Source organism: Ovis aries, chromosome 2 (genome assembly GCF_016772045.2).
Source record: "Ovis aries strain OAR_USU_Benz2616 breed Rambouillet chromosome 2, ARS-UI_Ramb_v3.0, whole genome shotgun sequence".
Classification (NCBI taxonomy): Eukaryota; Metazoa; Chordata; class Mammalia; order Artiodactyla; family Bovidae; genus Ovis; species Ovis aries.
The window spans coordinates 211,289,104-211,306,730 of record NC_056055.1 but is presented as its reverse complement, the minus strand read 5'-3'; the positions used below and the strand labels follow the sequence as shown (position 1 = coordinate 211,306,730).

The 17,627-nt window shown below is 37.4% G+C and overlaps 1 protein-coding gene across 50 annotated transcripts in view; it reads right to left on the bottom strand.

The window, feature by feature from the left end:
- MAP2 (microtubule associated protein 2) overlaps positions 1 to 17,627 on the bottom strand; it is a 300,076-nt gene that overhangs the window by 134,087 nt on the left and 148,362 nt on the right. For 37 of the 50 annotated variants that reach the window (XM_060410370.1, XM_060410374.1, XM_042244123.1 and 34 more), the window contains one exon: positions 13,996 to 14,063. The gene's annotated coding sequence lies outside the window, so the exon portion shown is untranslated. Of the gene's footprint in view, positions 1 to 13,995; positions 14,064 to 14,342; positions 14,637 to 17,627 lie in introns of those variants that run through there. The other 13 variants (XM_042244124.2, XM_060410371.1, XM_042244142.2 and 10 more) reach the window with 1 other exon arrangement.

Here is a 17,627-nt window from a genome sequence, read left to right as displayed (position 1 = left end):
CTGTAGCCTATCAGGCTCCTCCATCCATGGGATTCTCCAGGCAGGAATACTGGAGTGGGTTGCCATTTCCTTCTCAAGGAGATCTTCCCAACCCAGGGATTAAACCCGGGCCTCCCACATTGTAGGCAGACACTTAACCGTCTGAGGTCTGAGACACCAGGGAAGTCCCCTGTTGTAAACCTAAAACTGCTCTTAAAAAATAGTCTTAAAAAAAAAAAAGGGCTAAGAGGAGAAAAAAATAATTAAAAGGAGAGTGCACATACATGGCTTGGATGACTCAGAATGGATGGGGTTTTGGTAAGTGAAACTCTGGTTCACGTTAGTTAGCTAAGCTTTTTAGGGAAAAGGAGGAAAATAAAGGGTCAGTCTGTCAGTTAACATTGTCCTCTGAGCACACACTTTGTCCTGGTTCTTTCAGTGGGTTCTGGAATGGGAGAGACACTCATGGAGGTTCTAGTCTTGTGGGTCAGATATGCATCAAGTGGATAAATATAAGTGGGAGAAATGTTGAGTGTTATGGGAGTATGCAATACTCAGGCCTGAATTAGTCCAGAGGCTGAGGAACGGCTTAAGTCTAAATCATAACATCTGAGACCTAACTAATGAGCAGGACTTGAGTAAGCAGAGGGGCAGAGGAAACAAGAGAGGAATGGGAAGTGAAGGGTATGAGTGCTTCAGGCAAGAGAAAAAAAAAATGTGTGCAATAACCCCATGGCAACAAACTCAGGACCAGCTAGAGAATCAGGAAGAGGACAGATCATGGATGGCCTTTATAGACTGCTGACTCTATTCTTATGAACACTATGGTTTTAAATACAGGCATATCATGATTATATTGATTGTTATAAGATACATCCAGTTACTAGGTGTATAATGACTTGTATAGAGCAAGTGTTGATGCAGGAGGTTGTCACGGTTGTCAAGATCAGAGATGATGGGAGATTACCTAATAGTCTTTGGGCACAGAAAAATGGACGGATTTGAAAAATGTTTAGGAAGTAGAACTGATGGGACTTAGTAACTGATTGAACTGTTATACTTTAGGTAACAATTTTATAGACAACAATACTTGCTAAAATGACATTTCAGAGCCTTTGAAAGTAAATATAAGACTGTGAAGTTGTTATACAAATGATGAATATGGTAGGCTATAGCTAATGAGAAAACTCCAAATAACAGTGGCTTAACTGAAATGAAAATTCATGACAAGATGATTTCATTTTCAAAATGGCTGCTGAAAGTCTAGCCATTGGGTCTGAATTCCCACCAGCAGCAAGGAAGAAGGAGTGACGAAGAGCACTGTTTCCTTTGAAGCAATTATTTCCCAAACGACTTTTGTTCATATCTCACTGGCCAGAAATTAGTCATATAGTTAGACATATGCACAAGGCTGGAATTCTGGGTCCTATTCTGAATGGCCGTGTGATCTAAAATGTTGAGGTTCTATTATTATTGAGGAAGAAAGAAATAATTGATGTTGATGGCAAAGGTAATCTGTGCCACATTAATTAGGTATGGCTTAGGAAAAAAAAAATCTGTGCCACATTAATTAGGTATGGCTTAGGAAAAAAAAAATAAAATGTGTAAATTGTACCAGGCTTTTAAAACAACAGAAAATTGAACCACATGAAAATGAACTCACTTTGAAATAGCACTCTGCATTTTACCGAAGTTGCCAAGTACATTTTTTAACCTCAACTACAATCTAGATGGGCTGGGTAAGTTAAACAGAGCGTCCCCTTCAATAACTATGGTTTTGTACTGCCACAAAGCCGATTCAGCTATGCCAATATTTGAACATAGTTGTTTATGGTTTCATTTCCTTTACTTTTAATAGTGGCCATAAAAACCCAAACAAATGCATTTTATTCACATTCCTTTGAATGAGACCTTGAATTTAAATTATGTCACTGGATCCATTAACGTTTAACTATGGCTGGTGACTTATCCTCTACAGACATTCAACTTTTGAATAATAACTGCATGCAGAAAATGAGAATTAATAGCAGTCAGATAGCACGTCCTATATGCATCACTCCGCATACTTTCACATTATCATATGTTTTGTCTGTTTGATGTGTTCTCAGTTTGTTTCTAATAATAAAGTTTATCGATAAGATGCTGGGCTTAAGTATTAATAATTTAGGAAAAAATATCCCTTTTATCAATTTTCCACAAATGGTTCCTAGTATGTTGATGTCAAAGATTGCTGTGACTTTCTTTCTACATTTAATTTTGTCTTAATATTTTTTTCAATTTTTATAATTAAGCCACTCTACTATTATTGTTATTAAAAATTTTCTCCTTTTCTTAGGAGCTTCAAGTCCCAACCTCTCTGAGAGAGAAGAAAATCTTCAATGAACTGAACCCATATGAAATAATATTTTTGTGACAGCTAATTAACTGTATTATATTATATTCATTATTACCTAAATATTCACATTCTTAATTTTACCAACCAAAATGATCATATAACATTAAGTTGTATATTCTATCCTAAACCTAAACTTACATTTATTTTAACTGTATTATACCCACTACATTCTTGGTCTGCTTTTATCTTTGTCTTTCCATTAGGTAAAAAAATATATCCATGAAAAATTGCTTATATTAATATTGCTACTAACACATAATTTTTGGTTCTTTTGAACTGCATATAGCATTTTAGTTCTAGTATCTACTGGGTATCACCTTGCAATTTCTATTGGGTAGGGAGGTTGGATTTATTTGTTACTCTGGATCCATGACAAAGATAGTTTATATTTATTTTCCACTTTATAGCTTTTAATATGTGTTATACATTCCATCTGAACCCTGAAAATCAAATAGCACCTTTATTTTATAGAAAAAAGCCCCCCAAAAGGGAAACAATATTTCTATTAGTTAGTAAATAGTAAATGCAGGACAATGTAACTAGTGCAAAAAAAAAGTGCAATGTAAACACATACTGATGTTGTGAAAATTCAGAGTAAGAAAAATTAAATATGATCAGTGAGGGAAGAATTATCACATCCCGTTTCTCCTTTAAAATGGTAAAATGTTGAAAAATAATATAACTCTAACAAGAATTCGGAAATATTCTAGAAGTCAGAAAGCAGGTAGGCTGAGATAGAAAGAGAAAAAACACCAGGGAAACTGCTGCTAGAAATTCATGTCTATCCCGAGGAAACCTGAAACTCGAAGCTGAAAATAGAGTCCAAGGGGGCTGTGAAACCAATATCATGCAGAAATGTATTGAAACAATTGAGATCCTTTCTCTTCTCCTTTGCTAGTACATATTCAGCTGACAGAAGATGCTTTTGCTCCCCAACAGTAAAAATAAAAACTAGTCTTTAATGAAAGTGGGTGAACAGTCTTACAAAGAGTTCTGATATGCATAAATCCATGCAAAACTGAAACACCACTGTGGAACTGTGGGTACCCTAAGCAGCTCACTCACTGGTTCCACCTCCATGCTCTTCCTGGGAGTCTGTCGCTTGACTCTGTTCACTTGCCCAAAACTTGCAGTCAGCCCTCACAGTGAGTGGGAATACAGATCTGCACAACTGCAGAGGAAACTTACAATTAGCTGCCTAAGATCCTCAGCCTAGGAGAAGGCAATAGCAACCCACTCCAGTACTCTTGCCTGGGAAATCCCATGGGCAGAGTAGCCTGGTAGGCTGCAGTCCATGGGGTCGCAAAGAGTCGGACACGACTGAGTGACTTCACTTTCCCTTTTCACTTTCATGCATTGGAGAAGGAAATGGCAACCCACTCCAGTGTTCTTGCCTGGCGGGCTGCCGTCTATGGGGTCGCACAGAGTCGGACACGACTGAAGCAACTCAGCAGCAGCAGCAGCAGCAAGATCCTCAGCCTAGTTCATTCATTTAAAACAAACAAAAACCTTTCAAATCAAGACATTTGAGAAAAAACAGTGCCATGAGTAAGAAAAATACTTTAAAAAGTAACTCCTGGAGAACTAGAAATGATTCAGGGAACAAAAGAGAATTTTATAGGTATCTTTCTGAGAGAGATGTAAAAGAATATTCCATAAATAAACTTCCTTCCAAAAACGAATTACAGAAAAGCATCAATCAGAGAATGAGGAAAAAATTCTGGGAAATCAACGTATGATTAAAAATAAATAATTAAAAAATTGAAGAGTGTGTGCCAAGGATAGTGAGGGATGTGGAGGAGTCAGTGTAGACCTTGGATGCTCAAGCGATGTGTCTGGTTAAGTTGAAACACCCTGAAACATCACATAGATGTGATTTTCTGAAACTTTAATCATTTTCTTTGTGATCTTAGGTTCTTGCTAAGTTGTCTACCCCTTGACTAAAATTCTGTGAAACTTAAACAATGAATTTTTATTCATCTATCCCTCTATCACATGCTTTTTAAGTAAATAAAATTACATATTCTGTCATATATTTAGACTTATCTCCCTTTCACACTGAAAAATTTAAAACCATTTCAGTAATAACTGTTTTTATAAATAACTAGTATTTAAATACATACTTGGTAAATAGCTAGTAAATAGTACTCAGTAAATAACTAATATTTACTGAGCTCCATGCCAAGCTCATCCAGGATTCTAAAGGGCAGGAGTCCTTTGGCAGGGCAGGCAATCCACTGAGTGGAGGTCACAACTAACTTGGAATGGGCTTTTTATTTTAGCAGTCAAGTCAGGGCATTATTAAAAGAGTATAGGTTTAGGTCAATCCACTAATTTTTCTGTTTTGGCTACAGAGCAGTAGAAAGAAAAGGTTTTGGGGACAGAACAAAGGTAAGATCCCACCTTCACTATTTTTTTAGTGGACTGACTTGGGAAGCTCGTTGCATTCTTCCAACTTCAGTTTTCTCATCTGTAATTCATAAATATAACAAGACCTGATATTCTCACCCCAAAGACTTGTGAGTTTTGGGATGCCATGTATTGGAAAATGCTTTGTGTCATTTGAAAAGAGGTACTGATTTTTAAAAAGATCTAAATGCAACTTCTTAGCTGGTCACATTATATAACAATTTTATGATCCAAAGTCTATATCCTGGGTCTTTTTGTGAGCAAAACATACAGAGTAGAAAGAAAAATGCAAGCACATATTAAGCTATATACTATATATATTAATTATCATATCCCTTTGATTTACTGGACTATTTACCATCTTATAGTGGAAAAGTACAGCAGTGGACCAGAGTAAATGAATTAGTCAGGACCATGAGTGTTTGTTTAAATTTTTCATTGTTAGATCTCATATTTCCTCGAGTATCAGTGAAATTCTTGGAAAGTCAGTCATTTTAGGAATTTCTGTCCTCAATTATTTAAAGTATCAGCAGTGAAGTTGTGCATTTTAAGATTCTAGAATATCACAAATTCATCTGCGGCTATGGTCAAAATTGTGCTAGCCAGTTGCTCTTAGGCACTTTGTGAGAGGAATCCTAAACGCCTGTGTGTTGCACCTTATTCTCTCTACGTAACCATGAACTCTTAGCATGAGAAAATTCTACAGTGCAAAGGGAAAATATTTTTAAAGGAAACTAAGTGCTAATATTCACCTTGTAAATAAAACATATGATCTTCCTGAAAAGAAACATCATTTCCCAAGCTGCTACACAATGCAAAGAAGTATCTTTTGGCCATAATCTGTTAAATGAAGTAGCTTCGCTTTAACAATTGCCAGACATGGATCAATGTACTTCCGCTGGTTTAAATGGTCATAATCCAGAGTCATTAACACCAGAGAGAATCTGAAGAAAGGTTAATTCAAACCATCTGAGGCAGATCCAAATGGAATCCACAAAAACTGAAGACTGATTCAAACTTGGGAGGGGGGTGGTGGTGGGAGAGGAAGAGTTTGTGTCAGAAACACCAAAGATTATCCTGTATACCCCAAGACTCTTATCAACTGAATGGATGACAAAAGAGCATAAAACCAGTATTTAAACCTGGAATTTTACCACCCCAGTTTGATTATGCACAGAAGACCACCACTGTCCATTATACAAAGACTTGAGTTTCACATACATGCTCATTTTCTTAGCTTCAATATGACATATTATTAAGGGCATTTTCTGTGTAGACAGCAAGGAAGACTAAGAAGCAATAAGAGGTCTTAAGACATGGTCTCTTTCCTCAAGGATTTTCCCCAAGTTTTCTCCTTGAAAAGATTTTTCTATCTAAGTTGATTTCTGTTCATATGAAAACAAATTTTATATTTCACTGGAATTTTCTATTTAAACCCACTAACGGCACTGCTCTTGCCTATTTGGCTGTTAAAGTAAGCACTGAATTACAGAATGACAGTGGCAAGGTCTGAAGATCTGGTCATGGCATGACTTACTTAGAGATAGAAACAGCCTTTTTAGCAAAGGATAAATGCTAGTAAGTATGAGGACATCACAAATGTTTAACAGGCACTCAAGGTTTTTTTTTTTTTTTTCTTAATGAAATGTTGTATTTATTTGATTTGTTATTTTCTTAATTATTTCATGCAGCTTCCCTGGTGGTTCAGTTGGTAGAGTCTGCCTGCAATGCAGGAGACCTGGGTTCAACCCTGGGTTGGGAAGATCCTTTGGAGAATGAAATGGCAACCCATTCCAGTATTCTTGCCTGGGAAATCTCATGGACAGAGGAGTCAGGCGGTCTATAGTCCACAGAGTCACAAGTCAGACACAACTTAGTGACTAAACCTGCCTAACTATTTCGTAGCTGAAAAGTGTGCTGTGCAAGGAATCAAACAAGTAAAGGCACCTGTGCTCTTGCAGCTATAAGGGAGCATTGAGAGCCTAGCAGTGGAGGCTGAAAGATAACATCCCTCAAGATGGAGTCTGTCAAGACTGCTTGTGAACACAGCCCCTCTAAACATCGTCTACCAATACGTGCATCCCTCCCTCAGAGGAATGCAGGTTGCTGTCACCAGCCAAAACAGTCCTCCAAAGGGAGATGATTATGTTGGAAAAATGTGTATTCTTGAAATTAGAGACTATCTGCAATAGCCTCCTGTGACTATGCACAGTCCTCCAAAACTTGTTAGGGTATGGGTGGCAAGAAGATGGGATGTGAAAATTGGGAAGCTTTGCTACTCAGAACAGAGGAACATAAGGGATGTGAAGTGCTAACAGATCAGAGAATTTAGCAGGCCAGGATGGTGCTGAACATTCAGGCAGAGAAGAGGTTAAGAGTCCAAAGAAATTATGAAGCAGGGAACAGAGCTGGAATTAAGAAACTAGCCCACGGTTATATGCAATCACATCCCTAAACCAGAGCCACAAGAATTCATTATACAGCATAATAAGCATTGAGCATGGGCAGAAAGAAGGAAATGTCAGTAGCTCATTAGGACTGGTTTAATGGATCTTTCATAAAGTAACTGGCTGAAATTGAAAAAGTTTAGAAGTTAAAAGGAACAAATCTCTCTTACATCATCAAAGAGGCTTTTAAGTTTGCAGTGCTACTGCACGAAGAGAAGGACTCACATTTGACTTGCTCATAACAATAGCTCCAGTTATTCTGAAGTTTTTGGGGGGCGGTGGGAGTGTCTGGACATTTGCCATCTAACCTCTTGCTAATCAAAGCATGGTCCACAGTTCAGCAGCATCAACATTACCTGTTGTTTAGTCACTAAGTCATGTCTGATTCCTTTGAGACCCCATGGAGTGTAGCCCACTAGGCTCCTCTGTCCATGGGATTCTCCAGGCAAGAATACTGGAGTGGGTTGCCATGCCCTACTCTAGGGGATCTTCTTCCTGACCTAGGGAATAAACCCATGTCTCCTGCACTGGTAAGCAGATTCTTTACCGGTGAGCCACCTGGGAATCCCAACATCACCTGGGAGCTGGTTAAAATATATAATCTCAGGCCTCTCCTTGGACCCACTGATTTGAATCTTTATTTTAATAAGATTCTCAGTTGATTTGACTCTGCTGTAAAGTTTGAGAAGTTTATCTCCCAGTATCTACTCTTATACCTGATTACCCATTCTCTATATGACTGACTCGGTAATCCTTTAATTTTGCTTATCCACTGATTATTTCCCCTGTCTAGAAAGAAACATCCATTAGGGCACGAAAAGGGCATGAAATTGATGCTCAATAAACATTCACTGAATGAATAAGTAAATTTTCCTCCCGTCTGAGATAAAGTCTGGATGATATGTAAGGTCCCCATATCTTCCCTTTACCACTAGAAACTCTCACTTTCTTCTGCTCCATTTTCATCTGTAGGGAAGATGAATTTTGCCTACCAAGGCCATATCTTTGTCTACGCTCTCTATCTCCCTTCCACTAAGACCCTGCTCCTTAAATGTGTCCTTCTTCTGCTTCCAAACAGAGCACCCTCCCCACGCCTCACCCCGCTATCTCTATCTGCCCCCTCCTTTCAGTTTAGGACTTCCCCTGTTAGTAAGAGGAGGGGGAAGTCACCAGCCTCCGTGCCTTATATATTCTATTCTCTTTCCTTTGAACCCTGGTCTTCTTAAGCATGTTTTCTATTACTTTCACATCCTTATTTACTTATCCTCTTCTCCAGATCTTGCTTCTGTCCCCACAGTTTGATTGGTCTGAGTCAGACCCAATTCAAAATTGGTGCTAAACCTGGGTGGTTGTCCTTAGTCCCTGGCCCTTCATTTTCTAAGTGGATATCTAAGAATCTACACTGGAGTCACTGTGATAATTAAAGTTCCTGTCACAGAGGCTGGCACATGGCAGGTGCTAATGTAATTTTAGATTCCTTTTCTTGGAGTAAAGCTGGGGCTAATTTTGAAACCGGCAAATTATATCTGACCAGGAATTTGACAATTTAGAATACAGTGATTCTGCTGTTAGGAAATATCCATTGGAAATCACTTGAAATATCCTGTAAGAGGGATATACAAAGTATCCTACTGCAGAATTGCGATGACAGTGAAAAATTAAGAACAATGGGGAATAAATGTGCTCAATGTCTATGGGATAGAATATTATGCAGGTGGAAAAATGTGGTGAGATGACTGAGAAAACATGCAGGTTTCAAACTGTATTGTTCTAATCCTCATTCAGTTCAGTTCTGTTCAGTTCAGTCGCTCAGTTGCTCTTTGCGACCCCATGAATTGCAGCACACCAGGCCTCCCTGTCCATCACCAACTCTCGGAGTTCACTCAGACTCACGTCATTACGTAAATGTAAATACAGCAGATGAAAAGAAATAAGCTAAAAGGTTAGGAAAGTGTCAACCATAATCTCTGGCTTGTGTAGTTATGGATGGCTACTATTTCCTTCCTTATACTCTTCTAATTAGAAAATACAGATTTACTGCTTTTTATAACAGAAAACATAACTTGAAATAGTAAGTTCAGCAGTCTTTTATTTTCATTCTTCAGTTTCTCTGAAGAATTTGCACTTTAGCCTTGTTTTTTATTACTTAAAACTGTATTTTTTCTTTGCTTAAAAACAAACTTCCTTTAATTTTGTCATTCGATCCCTCATTCTGTATCCTAAATGTGAATGCTGTCAAGAGTTTCCTCTCTGGCCCTCTTCTTATCTTGCCTGACAACGTCATTCACATCCTACCTCCCTGATTTATCTTCTCAGTTTTGGATCTACATGTCCTGCAATTTACTGGACCAGTCCACCCACCTCCACCTTCATGGCCTAAACTGGGCTCTCCATATCCACTCTCTCATCATTCAGTCAGCATGTACTGGCTGTTGACTATGTACTAGACTGTCTGTTACAGACTAGGATGCAATAAAAATAAAAGGAAAGCTCTTTCCGCAAACAGCTCTTACCTACCTTTCTCCCCTTATTTTTCCGATTGCCGAATTCAAATGGTAGAGTTACCACGAATCCTTTTGCTGTTCACTCCTCCTACCAATCCAGGCTTTGCTATTCTCAGTGTATGAATCTGAGCCCAGAAACATCTTTCATTTTCATGACCTCTTTTTTTAATGCCCACTGTCAACACTCTCTTGGAGCCTTTATTTTTTCCTGGATTATCCCGTGACAGCTTCCAAAGTGATGCTTTCTTCAGTATGTTCTCACACACAACCCTGTCATATACAGAGCTATAAAGTAAGTCCTCTGAAAACATAGTACAGGTCACTGTGGTCTCTTATTCAAAACATAGTCCATAGCTTTTCAGTGAATACTGAAAACATTTCCTCGACTTGGCACTTACAGTCATTTTTCAATGTATTTGATTGAGCTGAATGAAATTTTTATTTTGTAGCCAAAGAGAGTAAAATACTAGGCATTTCGTATGGTACAACCTAACACTACTCATGTACATTTCCGTCCTTACCTTCCAAGATTCCCCTTCTTCTGCCCTGCATTCTAGAATATGAATGAGATCAATCTGTGCTTTCCTTGCATGTTCACTTTCTGCGGTCCCTTTGCTAAGTTTGTTTGTTCTTTCTGGAGCTCCTCTAGGCATTATCTCTCCCTTGAATCCATCTGTTCATCCCTAAGCCCCACCTCAAAAGTCATCCTCCACTGCTGTGTCTCTGCTCAATTGTTAGCAATCCTGCCCTGCAATAAAGTCCCTTAAGAAATCATTCATGTGTCTCCGATGGTACTAATGAGCCTGGATGCTACTTTCTGGTTTTAATCTGCTGCGCCTGACTGAGCCCAAAAGGTGTTCTGTTACATACATTCCAAGGACAGCACCCTAATGCAGATCTGTGTAATTATAAGTGTCCTCAGGTATTTCTCTGGGTTGAGCTGTAATTTAAGGTTGACTGTGGTATCTTCACACTGTTCCCTGCTTGTTTACCTGTTTTGGCCATTTGAAACTTCTACTATTATTTCAATTAAAAAGAGCCTTTGCAAGATATGGAATCACTTATCCTAGTTAGTACTTGAATTTTTCTGGCTGATTTTCTTATATAGATGATGCAATTCAGTAATATGACTTCACTGTAATGACATAGGACATGCTTTATGCACTTATTTCAAAATTCTCTAATTTATCTGACATCCTCCAAGAATAAAAATCCTCAGGTTAAGTATAAAATATATATTAAAAATAGAAAATATACCAGAGGTTGAACATTACAGTGAAGTACCTGAAGATGCATTCACTCCTACCTAATATATAAAAATAAGAATCTACAAGGATACTCTTTTAACCTTATTTCAGTAACATATATTTTGTGTGCATCCTAAAATATTAAAATAATGATTATGAGCCAAAAAATCTACCAGAAAGAAATGAAGCATTCTGTGGTTAATATGAAGGACTTTGGGCCAGACTTGTGTGGATTACCCAATTCGAATCTCGGTTCATTCATAACATGGAGACCATATCCAACTCCCAGAGTTGTAGGGAGAGTTAAAATGTAATAACATACCTTAAGGGCTTATGATATTATCTAACACATAGTTAATAACAAAAATTATACTTTTACTAATAAAAGTAAGTGACAAGAAAATATAGCATTTCCTAAAGCTATTATGTTTCTAGAACTTTCCTTACAGATTACATACACGTATGTAAGCATATATATATATAAAGTGATGTCATACTTAGTAGTCCTTAATAAGCAAGCAAGCATTTAAGAAGATTATGACATCATTCTTAGTATTACATTGAGAGAGAGTGAGCATCCCCCCTCAGCCTCCGTCTGAGGCAGCAAAATTCTGGCTGAAGACATGAAGAGCAGTAAATAATGCCAAGCCTGGGAATAGTATTTAGGAAGCATCCATAAAGCAAAACTCATGCTGCAGTTTAGCACCCTAGCTGGTGAAAGTGAAAGGGGACATTTCAAAAATTCTTTCCATCTTAACCTTAAACCAGAAAAAAAAGATACTTTTGCATATAGCCTGAAGAAATTTTTTACACATGGTTTGCCTGCTTTTCTACCTGGCATTAATTATTTATTGAATTTTGATTAATTTTAGGAGTAACTGAAAAAAAAGTACAAAATGTCTGTTTTACAGTCTGTTATCTCATGAAAAATGAGAACAAAAAAGTAACGGGAGAAAATATTGACGAGTCATTTATCCATCGCGTAATTAAATAAATATTTATTGAATTTCTGCTGTGGTTCAGGGACTATTCTACATGCTGAAGATACGAGTGAAAAACAAATCAGCAAAGGAATCAACTCACGTCAAGACGATATTGATTAGAAAAACCGTGATATAGGTCCCTGACTCTCTTAGTGTCCAGTAGCCAAATTCTGATTTGACAATGTAACAGACTATTTGAATAATATTTGATTTACTACCCAAAATCTATCAACATACCCCAAGATGAATTTTAAAATGGTTCTAGAAGATATAAGAATCTATGAGGATTTGTGAGGTAATACATCACCTCTCCCATACACAGATAAAAATCGAAACAGAGCTGATTAATGCATATTGACAATATAATGAATACATTTTTTTAGTGGCTAAATAGTAGCTTCAACCTTTTTTAATTCACGTAAATACCCCCAAAGTTCAAAATTAATATAGTGAGTAACTAAAAGAGTCTGAAGATCAGGAAACAGATTCTCACTTGAAATATAAACTATAGATATTTAGTTAGATGGGCAAATACCAGATAGATTCTTTTTTCACCAAATATTAGATGTTTTCACTCACTCTGATTGAAACCAACAAAGAGAGAATGGTCCTAAGGGTTTTACAATATCCAGGAGGAATAGTCAGTCCTGTTTGGGTATTTCATACATGATTCTACTGAGAAATTTCTGAGGAAAAAATGCAATCTATTTCATATATTTCTGAGACAAGTCTATTAGATTTTGTTCACTATCTGAAATAATGCAATTTCCTTTTTGTAGAACACACTGATTTATTTTAATGAATTCATTCTTCTGTGCAAAAATATTGTGATGGTGCCTACACTCTGGAAGGGGTTGACAGTGGCATCTGCCCTTCCCTCTCTCCCACAATAGCTACCCACAGCAGCAAGGCTCTTAATAAGTGATTGTGGAATTAATAAAGTTCTCATAATTACACACTGCAGAGAAAATTAAACAAGGACATTTATCTCCTTCAACTGCCACAAATATTCACAGTCACAGGTGTACACTTGCATACTTCTGGTATTTCAACATCAGTAGTTAAACATTAGCCATTTTTAAGTACATTAAAAAAAAAGAACCCTCCTTTAAAAAATATTTTGGACTGGTAAGTCTTATGGAGAAATCCTATGTGAATACCAAGGAAAGATTTAAAAGATGTATTGATCTTCTGCAAGGCAGAAAATGTCTTCCATTTTTTAAAAGGCAAATTACAAACACTGGTTTTATCAACATGAATATACGTTCAAGTCAAAGCTCATCTTAAAGAATTAAGGAAAAGGTAATACCCATAATTGGTATCTCCGATCAATATATATCCTGATGCTGAATTTGAAAATTCATATTTTTAGTGGAAGGCATAAGGCCCAGGATCAATGATTCAACTGCTTTAATGACAAGATGAAAGATTACTTTCTTATGCTGTCAATGCTAAATAAAACATATAAAATCAGTTCTTTCAATAACGAACAACCCCAGCCTTTAAAATAATGCAGTACTAAAGACTAAATCATCAGTGAAGAAGTTAAAATATTTTATTCGCAAAACCCAACAATACTGAGTCATTCCTGGGAGTCTCTAGCGCTCATTCCACCTGGGAAGGGCAAGCCATTTCATTTAGCCATGTAAAAAATATCACTTAATACCAAGATTCCTTCAGATAAAATCATTACTTGGCATATTTCTCTTAAATTCAAGTTATTTAATTTTTTATTCGGAGAGAATTTTGGACATTTTTAAAGTTGTTACACGATAGAAATCCCCCAAAAAGCCAGAAATATTGATATTTGCTAACAACTTGCAACACAGACAAAAAACACAATTCTTTAGACATCTTAGAATCAAAACAGCCTTGGATAATGGCATTCTCTGCAAGGCAAATCATACATGCTATAGACAATGATCAGCGTAGGCTTAAGGATAAAATATCAAGCATAGAGAGGTTAAATAAAACATTCTAAATCCTCCCTGATTTTCCCTCATTTAAACACCCGAACAAAACATGTGGTACCTTTTAATTTTCTGAATGAGTAGTTTCCAATCAATGTTTCCTCGATTAGAGACAACAATCTGAAGGATCTACCGAAACAAAAGAAAAAAAATTCATGTATAGATTTATTAACTAAATATAAAACCTGTAACTCACCAGTAAGCAAAAGCATTCTTTATATCCAGATAAGAAATCTACGTCTTGAGATCTGTAGCACAAAAAAACGCAGTACTTGATTTTTTTAGGAAGCTCAGTAAGGAATTTAAAAGCATTTCACTTTGAGATCACAAAAAGCAGATCCTTTGAAAAAAAGAAAAAGAATTAAAAAGAGAGCACAATAAAATGTAAAAAAAAACCCAAACCATTACCAGCGCCTATGCAGCGATACCACCCCAGTCTAGCCTTTGAGAACTGCAGCAGAATCCTTGTCCCGGAACATGATCTCCGCGGTCTGGCTCAGGCTCTCTAGCTCCAGACAGACGCAGTCTGCAAGCCACCAGCTCCTGTCTGTGTGTGTCGGGAAAGGGAAGCTGCAAATTAGAAAAAGTCCCCGCAGTGGCGAAAAGGAAAATAAGGCGAGTGGGAGAGGGAGAGAGAGCTCACTAGCCTCAGAATTTTCGAGAATGATGACAAGCCACCCGGTGCCGCCATCATTCACTGACAATAAGATGCAGTCCTGGCGTATGATTTAGCGGTTTGCACAGGGGCTTCTGGTATCAAATGCCTGACAGGCATCTTAATTGCATCCATCCAAGTGTGTCCCCAGGAGTCGAGTCTATAAGCCTATGAATGTCATCATCTGTTCTCCTTTGTGTTAATGCCAGACACACACACACACACACACACACACACACACACACACACACACACCACACACACACACACACACACACACACAGTGCTTAAACAGAGAAATCAATTGCTGGCATAGAGAATTACAAATAAGTTGGGCTCCACAAACTGGATATAACTAAATGATAGTTTATGAGAATTTTTATCATCTGCATTTATGACATCAGAAAGATTCTTTGATGTTCTGTCATTGGCAGATAATTACGATAGTTTTAAAACTGAGTATCACATACTGCTTATTTATAGTCCAAATAAATAGGTTCATTACAGAAATGCACACAATCATGTATATTTTCTTATGGAAAATTTGATCCGCTTGTAACTGTGATAATTACGCCCTTGGCAATGGTTTCCTTACAAAGGAGAATGCCGCAAAAACAAAGAGGATTAGGAAACCAGGGTTGATGTGTGATTTCTGGAGGCAATCTATTTTATTCCTTTCACATACAAAGGCAAAGAGAGGTAGCAACCAGCTTGAGTAGTGAGACTTTACAGTCCCCCAGGACCAAGACAGGGAATTGAATCTCTGGCATAATCAGTATCCCCTTTATGTTAGCAACTGAAATGAACAGTTGAATATCCCTGTTTTACAGTGCCCCTTATGTAGCGAGGTTAAGTATGAAATCATTCCCAGCATTTATTTCATGGACAAAAGGGATGGGGGGAAATGTTAATAAATAGATTTTTATAGCATTGCTAGCTCTCTTCATCAGTGAATGGAGCAAAATTCCATGTGTACCAAAAAGGCCGGCTGCAAAGAAGGTTGCTGGGAGGGAGCATCACCATGGTTACCGGAAACAGAAAGTAGGGAAAAAAATAAGGTGATGATAGAGGAGATGGAAGGAGAAGCTACTGTGGAGGAAATTCAGAGATAGAAAGATATGTTTCATTTTTTTTTCTTTCTGGAAAGAACTGTCTCTATCAGTTTTTCATATTAGATTTTGAATGCGTTAGGATGAATATGCATTCTATATCAGCCACCTTTCTTCTCCATTTTTGGATCACTAGCTAATTTTGCTTTTGTAAGTTTGGTTCTTTTGTATGAGATGGATCCTGGTATTTCTTGCCTCTGACACTATCCCGGATTCATGGACACCACTCAGCCTAGTCCACACCCTTTGTTTCACAGGTGAGAAAGCTGAGGCCCAAGGAATCTGACCAAGGTCACAAAGCTGGCTGGAGATCCAACAGAAACACCATCCTAGTCTCCTAGTTTTCTTCTCTCACCAAGTAACTTTCTTTCTGTGCTCTCTTCCATTCTGTCTGCAAGCAAAACAGATTCCAGAAACATCCTTTTGTCTGTGATTTTGTAAGTCTTCTTTTATTTGCTAAAGCAGCGATCCTCCTCTTTAAAACAATGCATTGCAATCATTCCAAAGACCAGCTTTGCTTAATAGCTATGTTGTACTGGTACTCCAGGTCTAGGGAATCTGGAGTAATTATGTCACTGCTTTTCTTTTACTTCCAGTCTGGCAATCAGATGAATAAAGGATGACTGCCCTGTTGTGAACCTATCTTGTTGAGCCTGAACTTCATCATCATATACTAAGCACTCTCTCATCCCTGGCATCATTATTTCTGCAAGCATGAAATTGGGCAATCGAATTGAATCAGCCTCCCAAGGTTCCTCCTAGTTATAGACAATGTGAACCTTCCTGGGGTTACCAATAATGAAGCTGCAAAATTGAGAGCTCACGTGAAATGTTTTAAAATGAAAGAAAAAAATACTCAAAACAACCACTGGGGGGCGCAATATTTGTTAAAATCTTTCTGAGATATTCGGTAAAAAAATGTTGAGTAGGATTTTGACCTTGCTTTTATTTCCTTTCTAAAACATCCTTCAATGTTCAGTTCTTATGAGTCATTGCTGTTAGGTTAACTCATTGATTTGTTGTTGTTCAGTCACTAAATCGTGTTCAACTCTTTGATAAGTAGAGTCACGTTGCTTTTTTTGACGTTTAAAGTATAGCTGCTGCTACCACTACTACCCTCTGCCTTCAGCATGTCAGCTATACAAGAAATTAATCACAGTAAAAAAATATGGTTACCTTAGGTAATAATTACAAGAGATTTCAGGTTTCAGTAAATCCTCCGTAGTGGTTAGGATTTTTTTCTTTTAAAAAATGTCCCTTTAAATATAATCTTTCTATGACATGCCAATTTTTTTCCTCAGTGATTTTTGACATTAAGGTTATTTTTTCAAAGTGAATATTTTGTTTTAATAGGCTGTCTTCCATTGTTCACTTCGATGCACCAGACTGTCATTTCTTGAAACATGAATCATATTTTATCAAGCTCTCATAAAACACACATAATGGTCTTGGTCAGTTTAAAAATCAGCTCAGCTTCCAAAAATATTTAATACTCCTCGGGAATCATTTAATACTTGTAGATACTTGGTTCAGTCAATGAGAATCAGTAGATATTCTTTTCCTTTTCACTTTTACCATTTGTTAATGGAAGTATTACTTTGTCTTTTGTAGAATAAGCACTATATGTAACACAGAATTATTTTTTTTAAGGTTTCACAATCACACTTCATAACTACTAAAGTTAGTTCTGAACTAACTAGTTCTGAAACCACATCATGTTGCTACACACCAATTATACGCTCATGTGTGTGTGCGTGCTAAATCGCTTTAGTCCTGTCTGACTCTGCAATCCCATGGACTGCAGCCTGCTAGGCTCCTTTGTCCATAAGATTCTTCAGGCAAGAATACTGGAGTGGGTTGCCGTGCCCTACCCCAGGGGATGTTCCCAACCCAGGGACTGAACCTGTGTCTGTTACCTCTAACCTGCAT